Below are 13,563 nucleotides of genomic sequence, written 5' to 3'. Positions count from 1 at the left end.
GCCAGGGTAGCATATGGCTAGGCTGCCATAGGCCCTATGGCCAATAGCATATTACCTACCTATGACACTATGCACTCACACATGTACTTAATGCAATAGCTGCTATGTGAGGTTGAATAAGTGTAATGCTGAATGTGTGCAAGGTCTGTAAAGGTGTGATAGCTTAGTGTGAAGTTGCATCTGACATGGTAGTGTCTATCCTAGCTGTGAGGACAGCAACTGATGTGTAATGTACTGTTAGGCAGACATAGTAGTACGGCATATGATGTGACGTAGGTCTTCATTGACGAATGTGGTGTATCATTGTAGGCTAAAACAATACATGTATGCTTAGTGAGTGGTACTGCTGGTGAATCCATCACCCATATGAACTGTAGTACTACCTGAAGCTGTAGGCCTAAACAGCACAGTATGGTGTGTGTTCACATTGCTTGGAAACACTGTCATGTGTGTTTCCTGTAGTCTGCACAGAGGACAGAATGCAGGCATAAGGGTGTGAAAGTAGTGGCACACAGTACTGTATGGTACACAGGTAATGCTCATCTGTGTTGGCATACAGTGGTGCGTTGTATGTTTGTCTGATGTGTGTGTGTAATTATGCCTGTGCAATGGCTGCAATCATATGTGTGTTACAGGGTAAACGTGTGTATCCAGCAACATATATACTCTGTTACAGCAGTATGCCACCTATAGTAACAACTGTACACATCTGTTAGGCAAGGTTATGGCATCAATTACTAGGGTGGTTGACTGGTACTACTGTACCTGTACTTTACATCCATTGCAATGGATGACATCTCTGTTCGTGCATTGGTGTGATATACACCCCTGTCTTGAGGTTGTGCAATGTGTCACAAACAGTGTGTCGGGTACTGTTGTATAGTGGTGTGATATATAGAGTGTGCCAGGCAGTGTTAGTTAGCTGTGGCCTGAGAAGCAATAAGTGGTACTGAACGTGTGTAACCTCTGACAGACAATAGGATGGTATATATGTCAGTAAAGTGATATCTGTGGGTAAAGGTGTAAAGTGTGCCACAGGACATTCTCACACATATTGTTCGTATCTTTTTCAGCCAAATGGCCCACCAACACAACCCAGCGTACACAGCAGATGAGGAAGAGGTGATACTGCAAAGCCTATTGCAGCAGTATACAATGCTGCTCTCCAGAAGCAGCCAGCACCAGCAGGAGCGGACTGCACTGTGGCAGGAACTTGTTCGTCGGGTAAATAACATAGGCATGCATAACTGGACATATAAGCAGGTATGCCATCACTGCAGTGATTAAATTAAACTAGTCCAGCGGCATGCGCCTGATATCCAAAGACAGCAGCTTGCCACAGGTGGTGGGTTGGCCATTCATCCCCCCTCACCAGAGTGGAGGAGCTGCTCCTAAGCATGGTGGCTCCTGGACAACAGCAACATCAATCTCTGACATGTGTTGTAATGGAGTCTGGAGCCACCCAGCACGTCCATTTGGAGCAAGCAGGTAACATGCCCTATCTATAGACTACAGTTAACTGTATTGTTAGATTATGTGTACTGTGTGTTTAGGAGTTCCGCTGCCTAGTGTTGTGCAATACTGATAGTTTGAATAATATCTGTACACCTGTGACTGTTGACTGTTGTTGTACTGCAGTTTTGCATAGCAACTGTAGCAATGCCACAGTTGTGGCCACTGACCAACTGTCTCATATTCTCATAGGTCCCTCTGGTGTGACAGCAGGGCAGCCGATCCATGCTGGTGAGTATGTTATACCTGCAATGTTGGTAATGAAATATGCATGTCATAGGTGAGGTGTAGGCCATGTACACGTAACGCACCTATGCATAATGCATGCCGTGCATGTTTGCTGTAAGACGTTGCACAGCTCAGTAATGTCAGTAGCTGCCTCAATGATATGCAATACACAGAGCATAACACACAGTTGTGGCAACCCCGTACTGCACAATGGATAGGCAAAGTTGCAACACCTGTACACAACATAACACATTTATCATACGCAGTACACAAAGACATGCTACATATGGTGTAACCACACACCCGTTGTAAGGTCACACTTCAGTATCCCACATGTCAACCACACACACATGATGTACCTCAGGGGTAGAGGCCTATCATGGGGCTGTGCAACACTCTTCAACACATAACACAGTCATGTTAGGCAATGCTCCCTATTGGGCACCTCATACACCCATGTACAAAGTGGCTGTGTAATAGTGAACATAGCCACAGCACTGCAGTTCAGGTACAGCATGCTAGGCGGTGGTCTGTCACACAGTAGTAGCCGTGAGTGACCACAAGATGCATGACGATGATGATGGCACATGGTACTATACCCCATCCGGTTACAGTGATCAGAGTACTACACATAGCGGTCTTTGCTGTGCACCTCATTGTTGTGTGTGTGCAAACATATGTACCTATACACAATATACATAGCATGTTGTGTGTGTGCTTATATATGCCAGTATACACATTTTGCACAGCAGTCGCCATCTGTACAAAGAGTCACATAGATGTCCTGGAATGCTATTGGGTGTATAGGTCACATGACACACATTAGGTATGTGTGGTGTTTAATGTTGCAGTCATGTAGCATGCCATGTCATGGCTAGCACCAACATATCTGCAATATGTTCCACACTCACCATAACCACTGTACAATGTCCATGTCGAGCATTGGGATTCCTTCACGTCTACATGCACCACTCATCCCATGTCTGTATTTTGCATGCATTTGCTACACCTGTGTCCACTATTATTTGCTATGGACACAGACACTGTAATCAGACATGGCAATCTATGTGTCACACAGATAACACATGCAGCCATGGTATGTATACCATTGAGTGATGGTGCACATGACATTGCAGAGCAGATAATACTTGCACAGCAATGTTGTGTCCATGTACACATTGTGTTCCAGGGTGTAGCCAATCACTGAACAACTACACACATGCATCTAAGCCATGTATAATGTCATTAAATAAGACCACCTACACTTGCACTGCATGGTCTTGAACAACACATATTCTGCATGCTGACATGTGTCTGGTGACTGTTTGCCTTGTGATACTGTCACCCACCTTCACCCACTATTGTGTATGTGTTGGATTGCTGGTGTGTGTGTGTGTATGTGCTGTGGTGAGCAGTGTATTTCTGTGCATGCGTGCATGTGTGCATGTGTTCATGTGTTCATGTGTGCATGTGTGCATGTGTTCATGCGTGCATGTGTTCATGCGTGCATGTGTGCATGTGTTCATGTGTGCATGTGTGCATGTGTGCATGTGTTCATGTGTGCATGTGTGCATGTGTTCATATGTGAATGTGTTCATGGGTGCATGTGTGCTAACATCATGTACAGATTGTAAATTGTGCTTCCTGTCTTCCTTCCACAGGTGCTGAGTTAGGGGTAGCTGAATGCAGCAGGGAACCTGATGTCACCGCCACTAATAGTGGAGATGATGAGACGTGTATTGTGGCACAGGAAGGTCTGACAGGGTCTGTCATCGGTCCACCAATCGACAGTACACAGCGTTCAACTCCATCTATGCGCACACTCATACTGCCAATACATCCCTCATCACCAATGGCCTTAGTTGAGGGACAGCATACAGTTGGTATTGACCAGGAGAGTGTGGTACCCATGGCACGTGCATACCCTCACAGCAGCCATAGCCAGATTACTGGAACAGTACCACATAGGCAGATGTGTTCAGGGGTTCTCGGGGGAGCACCACTGGTCATATTGCCCCTGGCAGATGTGCCCCCAGAGGTATTAAAACCTCCAGTATGTTCTGGGCTGTAATTCAGGCACAGGCACATATGGAATGGTACACCCGACAGGAACTAAGGGCACAGAGGGCCCATTACACTGCTATCAATGACAGCATCCGTGACTTTGCCAGTGCCATCCAGAATTACACCGAGGTCATTGATAGCCGTTGGAGGGAGACATTAGATGTCCTCCACAATGTGTTAGCCATGAGCCAGGACCGTGTGGGATGGATGAGAAGCTGACGCGGATGCATGCCAGCAACAGCATCAGCTGGCAGTCATCGCGGACGGACCACAGATCACAGCTGCTCCTGTAGTGGCAGTACCAGCCCCAGCGATGCTGGGGTTGGCCTGTTCATTGACCATCCTACTAGACTACGTGCACATGGCAATGGCCAGTCCCAGCAGGGACATGGGTCCAGTCGTCATACCTCTGCCTCTGATGATAGCACCCAGTCAGGGTTGGTACCCGATACTGCCCATAGCACCCCTGACAGGCACAGGTACCATGTCCATGGCTGGAGACAGTGATCTGTATGGCCTAGCAGGTACAGTCTGTGGCTGTCCCACAACCGCCCATATATGGCAGCCACATGGTGGAGTTGTGTGCATGCACACTCACACACATTAACCAAACAACTAGGGCTCACACATACACACACACATTACATCAACATTGGCCCATGCAGTACTGTTGTCCCTCACACATACATACACACACACACACACACACACACACACACACACACACACACACACACACACACACACACACACACACACACACACACACACACACACACACACACACACACAGACATGTCGATTGGATGGGTCAATGTTGGGCTCTGGCAAACCAACAACACACCCTGTGCATATGATGACACCTGTGCCACCTCCTGTCATCTGTAACATTGATACAGGAACAGGCTAACATGGTTCTGATGCACAGGGTAACATTATAGCAGTGTAGCAATAGTAGCAAGTTGCCAACAGGAAAGTGTAATGATATCCATGTAGGTATATCTGAGCAGGCATTATGCATCACAGCTCTGATAGTCATTGTAGCATTGTTTACACCAGTGTTAGGTCTGAGTATGTATTGTCCACCCATGTGCCACTTGGCTGAAGTGTACAGTGTTGCCAGCATGTGTTAATGAGTGGACAGTACGTGTGTGATGTGTGCAATACAAATTAGTGGGTGTACATCTGTGAACATGGTGTGTGCGCACTGTCTGCATGTACGTGCATAGTGGACACGTAGGATGTGCGACATACCCTGTTCTACACATTGTTAACATCTCATGGTATCTTTCGATGGCCATTATGCATTCTACTACAGATCTGTACTAACATGGGTACACGTGTGTCTATGACATGGGTTGGCACTATGCTGTGGGTGATACTGTTGATATCTGTCAGTGATCTGCAGTCTGGTAGTATACACCACCTCAACAGCATGACTATAACCAATCATTAGAAGATGTCCTGACAAATGACACACAGTTGTAGGGAACTCAGTAACAGCTGGATCCTTCCAGTACTATACTATAACAGTAACCAGTGGTATTGACCACCACACATTCCTGGGACCACACCTGTGTGGTATATAGCCCTCTTAGGAACATGCAAACATACTTGGGATATGTCCATCCACATCTGGAAATGCATGTATTGGCTTACACTGCATTCCCTGGATGGGACGCATATCCTACACAAGGGTATCATACAGACAGATACCTGTTGTCCAATACATGCTGTATAGCAGTAAGCCGACTATGGCATAGTCATCCACATTTACTATACATACTATCCCGACAGTAGCCCTCAACATGTATGTTGGGTACCAATGTGTACAGACAGACACATGCTATGTCATCTGTCCCTTGGTATCCACATATCCATAGGTATTGCGGGGTCCCTCAGTGTTGCACATAACACATTAGGGGCCTGCATGCATATCCACAGGGCTGTTGTACACCTATAATGACTGTCCATTATTGCAAGTCGTTGTTGTGTATGAACATGTCTGACATATACCCCGGCAATTACCCTCACTCACAGTACTCTATAGTACGTGCCATGGGTGTGTGTGGCACAGATGACCTTGGCCATGGATCACTACAGTGGCCGGGCTTGACACATACATATGTGACCTATGATCTGAGAAGCAACAGCACGATCTGTCAAAGGAAACAAATGTATTCATGTAGTATGCAGGCTTCACACCTATGTACTGATTGAGGTCAAATGTACACATATTTATTTGACACGCAGATACCCAATGTGTGCAATGCACATACTGTTTGAAACATATGTCATACCATAGTAAAAGCAAAACCCACACTGTATTGACCACCTGGAACACACACACACAGCATTTGTAGGACTCAAACCCCTACCTAACTATGTTATGACACTAGAAAGATACACATAAACACTGCACTCTGTTTGCTTTACTGGGTGGCTTTTGTTCTCCTTGAATATTTGTAGGATGCTGATATCATCAGACTTTCCAAAGAAGGATGTACCTCTTTTAATGTGTTTTCCCAGTCTCCAAGAAGGCTACTCCTCTCAAAGAGAAATCGCACACATACACCCCCCAAACACACACGCACCCTTTGCAGGATTCAAACACCTACCTAACTATGTTATGATATTAGAGAGATACGCATTAAAATGGCGCTATATGCATTACTGGGTGTTTTTTGTTTTCCTTGAATATTTGTAGGATGCTGAAATCATCAGACTTTCCAAAGAAGGATGTACCTCTTTTAATGTGTTTTCCCAGTCTCCAAAAAGGCTACTCTTTTCAAAGAAAATCACACACATCCCCCCCAAACACACACAGTGTTTGCAGGATTCAAACCCCTATCTAACTATGCTATGATACTAATGAGATACGTATTAACATGGTATGCTATATGCATTACTGAGGGGTTTCTGTTCTCCTTGAATATTTGTAGGATGCTGACATCATCAGACTTTCCAAAGAAGGATGTACCTCTTTTAATGTGTTTTCCCAGTCTCCAAAAAGGCTACTCCTCTCCAAGAAAATCGCACACATCTCCCCCCTAAGCACACACAGTGTTTGCAGGATTCCAACCCCTACTTAGCTATGCTACGATACTAAAGAGATATGAATTAACACTGCGCACTAGATGCATTACTGGATGGTTTCTGTTCTCCTTGAATATTTGTAGGATGCTGACATCATCAGACTTTCCAAAGAAGGATGTACCTCTTTTAATGTGTTTTCCCAGTCTCCAAAAAGGATACTCCTCTCAAAGAAAATCACACACATCTCTCCCCTAAGCACACACAGTGTTTGCAGGATTCAAACCTCTATCTAACTATGTTATGATACTAGCGAGATATGCATTAACATGGTATGCTATATGCATTACTGAGGGGGTGCTGTTCTCCTTGAATATTTGTAGGATGCTGACATCATCAGACTTTCCAAAGAAGGATGTACCTCTTTTAATGTGTTTTCCCAGTCTCCAAAAAAGCTACTCCTCTCCAAGAAAATCGCACACATCTCCCCCCTAAGCACACACAGTGTTTGCAGGATTCCAACCCCTACTTAGCTATGCTACGATACTAAAGCGATACGAATCAACACTGCGTGCTAGATGCATTACTGGATGGTTTCTGTTCTCCTTGAATATTTGTAGGATGCTGACATCATCAGACTTTCCAAAGAAGGATGTACCTCTTTTAATGTGTTTTCACAGTCTCCAAAAAGGATTCTCCTCTCAAAGAAAATCACACACATCTCCCCCCTAAGCACACACAGTGTTTGCAGGATTCAAACCCCTATTTAACTATGTTATGATGCTAGCGAGATACGCATTAACATGGTATGCTATATGCATTACTGAGGAGTTTCTGTTCTCCTTGAATATTTGTAGGATGCTGACATCATCAGACTTTCCAAAGAAGGATGTACCTCTTTTAATGTGTTTTCCCAGTCTCCAAAAAGGCTACTCCTCTCCAAAAAAATCGCACACATCTCCCCCCTAAGCACACACAGTGTTTGCAGGATTCCAACCCCTACTTAGCTATGCTACGATACTAAAGAGATACGAATTAACACTGCGCGCTAGATGCATTACTGGATGGTTTCTGTTCTCCTTGAATATTTGTAGGATGCTGACATCATCAGACTTTCCAAAGAAGGATGTACCTCTTTTAATGTGTTTTCCCAGTCTCCAAAAAGGATACTCCTCTCAAAGAAAATCACACACATCTCCTCCCTAAGCACACACAGTGTTTGCAGGATTCAACCCCCTATCTAACTATGTTACGATACTAGCGAGATATGCATTAACATGGTATGCTATATGCATCACTGGGTAGTTTCTGTTCTCCTTGAATATTTGTAGGATGCTGACATCATCAGACTTTCCAAAGAAGGATGTACCTCTTTTAATGTGTTTTCCCAGTCTCCAAAAAGGCTACTCCTCTCAAAGGAATTCGCACACACCCCCCTCATGCCAAACACACAGCATTTGCAAGATTCAACCCCCTACCTATCTATGGTATGCCACTAGAGAAACACGCATTAACATGGCGCACTATATGCATTACTGGGAGGTTTCTGTTCTCCTAGAATATTTGTAGGATGCTGACATCATCAGACTTTCCAAAGAAGGATGTACCTCTTTTAATGTGTTTTCCCAGTCTCCAAAAAGACTACTCCTCTCAAAGTAAATCACACACATACACACACCCCCCACACAAACACACACAGTGTTTGCAGGATTCAAACCCCTACCTAACTATGTTAGGATACTATGAAATATATAGATATTATACACCCTAAAGTTCCTGTTATGTTTGGGATACCCAAGATTCATAAAAACTTAGAGGATCCACCGATGAGAGCACTGGTTGATGGGAGGTGCTCCATATCCTACCCTTGTGCCAAATATATTGATTCTGTGCTCTCAAAGTACTTGAGATTAATCCCAAGCATTTGCAAGGACTCGTGGTCGTTTCTATCAAACATCAATAACATCTGCTGGGAAGATTCATTTAATTTCTTGACAATCGATGTCGTCGATTTGTACACTTCCATCCCCCATGAAGAAGCTACGGAATGGGTGAGTCTGCTCCTGACCGAATTGCGGGCCCCCAGAACTGAAATAGACAATGTCACTGAATTATTGGACATTGTCTTGTCTTCCAACTTTTTCACCTTTGAAAATGAATTTTATATTCAAAAACAGGGGGTAGCAATGGGGTCCCCTTGTGGGGCCAGTGTAGCCAACATTTTCATGGCCTATTGGGAAAAGCATTTTGTTTTTAACCACCCAATATGGAATGGAAAAATTGGATTTTACACTCGGTTCCTTGATGACGTCTTTGTTCTTTTTAGAGGTGACGTTATGCTAGCACAATCTTTTTTGGAATACATTAACCAGACGACACCCTTCCTCAAATTTACCTATAGATTTGCAAAGGATGAGATAGACTATCTTGACGTCAGGTTGAATAGAGACCCAAATACCTTAAAGCTCAACTCGACTATTTTCAGAAAGGACACTTATGTTAATTCCTTCCTGCACTTCACTAGCTCTCACCCTTTTAAGTTAAAAAGAGCCATTGTGAAAGGGCAGCTGGTGAGGGCAGTTAGAATGTGTAGTGAACTAGCAGATTTTTTATCAGAATGTGTCTTCCTGAAGGAGTTGTTTACTAATAGAGGCTACCCACATAATTTAATAGACGAGTTGGCTCTCGAAGTAGAGACAAAGAGAACAAATGGTTTCTATAAGCCACTTCTTAGTAGTGAACAAGAGGTTAGTCCTGAGATATTGATTGACTTGAACAGTTCATGTTCCTCTTCTTTAAGCGGTTCTATTGAAACTACCCAAGAAACAGACACACCGAGTTACCCAAGTAGTTTCATTACCACTTTTGGCTTAAATTCAAGCCTAATTGCAGGAATTATTACCAAAAACTGGTACTTCATTTCTAGTAACCCCCTTCTATTGGAGAAACTTGGGGCAAAACCGCAAATTGTATATAAGAGAGGTAGTAACATTAAAGAAATATTACAGAGTGGAAGAGGATGTAATACTTTTAATAGAGTGAAGGGATGTTTCACATGTGGTCTATGCAACTGGTGTAATGTTATAAAGACAGGTAGTTCCTTTTGTATAGGACAGAAGAAATATGATATCCACTTTAAGATTAATTGTAACACTAAATCCATCATTTATGTGGCATTTTGCGTTTGCTGTCCTGCGTTCTACATCGGTAAGACTGACAGAAAGTTTAGAGAACGCATTTACCAGCATTGTTATGCTATCAAAAACAACAAATGCGAAAATGCGTTAGCTAAGCATATAGCAACCAACCCAGGTCACAGTTTCCTTTTCATGGGTATAGACCACATACCTACCACTTTGAGAGGTGGTCCAATTTCCCTACTATTGGAGAATCGTGAACTGGTGTGGCAACTTAAGCTTAATACTTTTAACACACCTGGTCTTAACGAATGTTGCAACATAGCACCAGTTTTAAAATATAAATCTTACATGAGATAAATATGTGACCACCCTTGATTATGTATTCACCTTTGCTTCTGATTCTTAATGTAGAGTACTTACATCTTTTGTATTATACAGGAATAATATTCTTTTTACTTTTTATGTTATATTGACTTGTTTCTTTTGTGTGTATAGAATTCACATATACACACATATATATTTTAAATGGGTGTATTTGTTTACTAATTTCATTATAAATATTTTTATATGAAAACTAGTTGGTCTAATACTAATAAGAGTGTTAAGTATAATATACACACTCTTGGTTTAACATACATTTTCTTGTGTAGAATCGTATTAATTAATTTAGATAAAAATCTTTTTGTCCTTTTATTTTATTTTAATGGTCTTAGTAAATGTGTTTTTAATGTTATACGTTCAAATGATTTGTAAAAGTCAGATTTCTGTTCGCAAAGTTGTTAATTTATCCTAGGAAGTGATGTAATGGTTTTGAAGCTATTTAAAATGTTAGACGCTTCCTGGTGTTTTACTACTTCCTCTGATGAAGCTACCTTATGAGTGTGGCAAAAACGCTGTTTTCTTTTATATTAAAATTGCGTTAAGGATTTCCTGTGCTGTGGGTTTTTTGCAGTGTTCCAAGCTCTGATTTCACCAGTTTGTTTGTGGTTTCCTATATGTTAGGATACTAGAGAGAAACGCATAAACATGGCATGCTATATTCATTATTGGGTGGTTTATGTTCTCCTTGAATATTTGTAGGATGCTGACATCATCAGACTTTCCAAAGAAGGATGTACCTCTTTTAATGTGTTTTCCCAATCTCCAAAAAGACTATGCCTCTCAAAGGAAATCACACACATACACCCCCCCCCAACCATACACATGCACAGTGTTTATAGGATTCAAACCCCTATCAAATTACTTTACGACACCAGAGAGAAACACATTAACATGGTGAGCTAGATGCATTACTGGATGGTTTCTGTTCTCCTTGAATATTTGTAAGATGCTGACATCATCAGACTTTCCAAAGAAGGATGTACCTCTTTTAATGTGTTTTCCCAGTCTCCAAAAAGGATACTCTTTTCAAAGGAAATCACACACATACCCCCCCCCCAAACACACAGTGGTTGCAGGTATTCAAACCCCTATCTAACTGTGTTATGATATTAGAGAAATACGCATTAACATGGCGCGCTATATGCATTATTGGGTGGTTTCTGTTCTCCTTGAATATTTGTAGGATGCTGACATCATCAGACTTTCCAAAGAAGGATGTATCTCTTTTAATGTGTTTTCCCAGTCTCCAAAAAGGCTACTTCTCTCAAAAGACATCACCCCCCCCCCCCCAAACACACACTGCATTTGCAGGATTCAAATCCCTACCTAACTATGTTATGATACTAGACAGATACACATTAACATGGCATGCTATATGCTTTACTGGGCTGTTTCTATTCTCCTGGTATATTTGTAGGATGATGACATCATCAGACTGGACATGGTAATGTGTGTACAATTTTTTATGCAATCCCAGGAATGATCCATGTAGGTCGGCAGGTATCAACAGCTTGTACAGGACCCCGTGAGTCTCACCTTGTGTGATCTATCTGTGGACACATTTACATCCCTTCATATGTCAACACATATCTATGGACAGATTGTTGGTTTTGTGGATACAACGTGTCTGTGATGTTGGTGCTATTCAAAGTCTATGTGGGATATGTGTAGCTCTGTTCAGTGATGTATGTCCTAGGTGGCTGCCTTGCAAATGGTGTTGCATGCTTGGGAACCATGATCTGCATATGAACATACCACAGTTGATAGGGTTGTGTGTTTGTCAGCTTCCAATAGCTCTGTTTATGACTTCTGCCATGATGCACTCCATGGTCTTGCAGATCAGATGTTATAGGCTTACTGGACTATACTTCCCATGGTGTGTTGTGCACCCACACATGTGGGGAGTGCCATATGTTGCTTTAACACATTCGATGGTTCCAGATCCTGTGGCGTGGGTGAGACTCAACAGACTGTTTAGTTGCAGGGTCTGTTTGTTCTGTAGTGCATGCATGACACATATTGGGAAACAATGTAATCCAATTGCTGCCATGCTTTTGGCTTTGGGGGGAGCTGTTCAGCCATTCTACTCATGATATCTCCTGGTATGATGTCAGGGACTATCGTCAGTGGGAGGTGGGTATGTATATATGGGCCTGTCTGACAGGATGTCGGCATTGTCAGTAAGGTACACTTGTCCCTGACTCAGCACATATATGAGTGTACATTACTATTTATGACATAGCTGATGGACATGTCATGATTCTCAGTCTGGACTCCTTCTCAGCTACTCCTTACAAAACACCAACAAACCTGAGCACTAATCCCGGTTATACTCTTTTACACACTTAACACCCTACTGATCCTTTGTGATCAGGCTAAAGAGTATGTCATCATAATATACTGGCATGTCCAGGGTTTGGTTTCATGTGTACTCTCCAGTCCAGCTAGTGAATATTGTGGTTATGACACAATGTCACATCTGCCTCATGTACACAAACAACCCTCTCCTCCTCCCAGCACACTCACATATATGTGAGAGATGCAACAATATTGACATACAGGAGGCTGAGCTCTCTCGACCCATGACTGGCATAGTCTATCAGGTGGTGAAGGTGACCACACACACCACATATCAGTCTCACATACACCGATAGTGACAGCAATCAAACCACATTATCACACATACACATATTCGGAGGCTGTACATACACTCTGCCTAAGCAGCAGAGACCTCCAAAGCAGACACACAAACAACTGCTACCCCACTACAATACCCACATATCACACAGTTCACAATGTCAGTGTGCCACACAGTCACTGCCCTTCGGGCTAAACAACACACCTGATACACTTGTAATAGGTGACACTTAATGTCAAACACACTAACGTCCCACTCACCAGGCCAAACAAGGGAATAGTCACTTTGAGCTGTCTCTCAGGTGCCAGGATCCACCACATAACACATGCACTCAGGTCACTCCAAAGCAAGTCCAGGACTGGCTCCATCATTGTCCATGCTGGTGCATACAGCCTCAGACGTTCCTCCCTGGACCACATGACATGATACATAGAGGAACTCTGTGATCATGTAGCCCAGGCCAGTATGACCCTGACCTTGTCTAGCATCTTACACTGACCAAGTATGATGTCACAGTATACCAACAAACTGATCACGTGTAACAGTTGGCTAACATATTGGTGTTAT

Source organism: Protopterus annectens, chromosome 1.part0, assembly GCF_019279795.1.
Source record: "Protopterus annectens isolate FY-2018-M chromosome 1.part0, PAN1.0, whole genome shotgun sequence".
Classification (NCBI taxonomy): Eukaryota; Metazoa; Chordata; order Ceratodontiformes; family Protopteridae; genus Protopterus; species Protopterus annectens.
The sequence above is the reverse complement of the archived record's forward strand: the minus strand, read 5'-3'. Positions refer to the sequence as shown.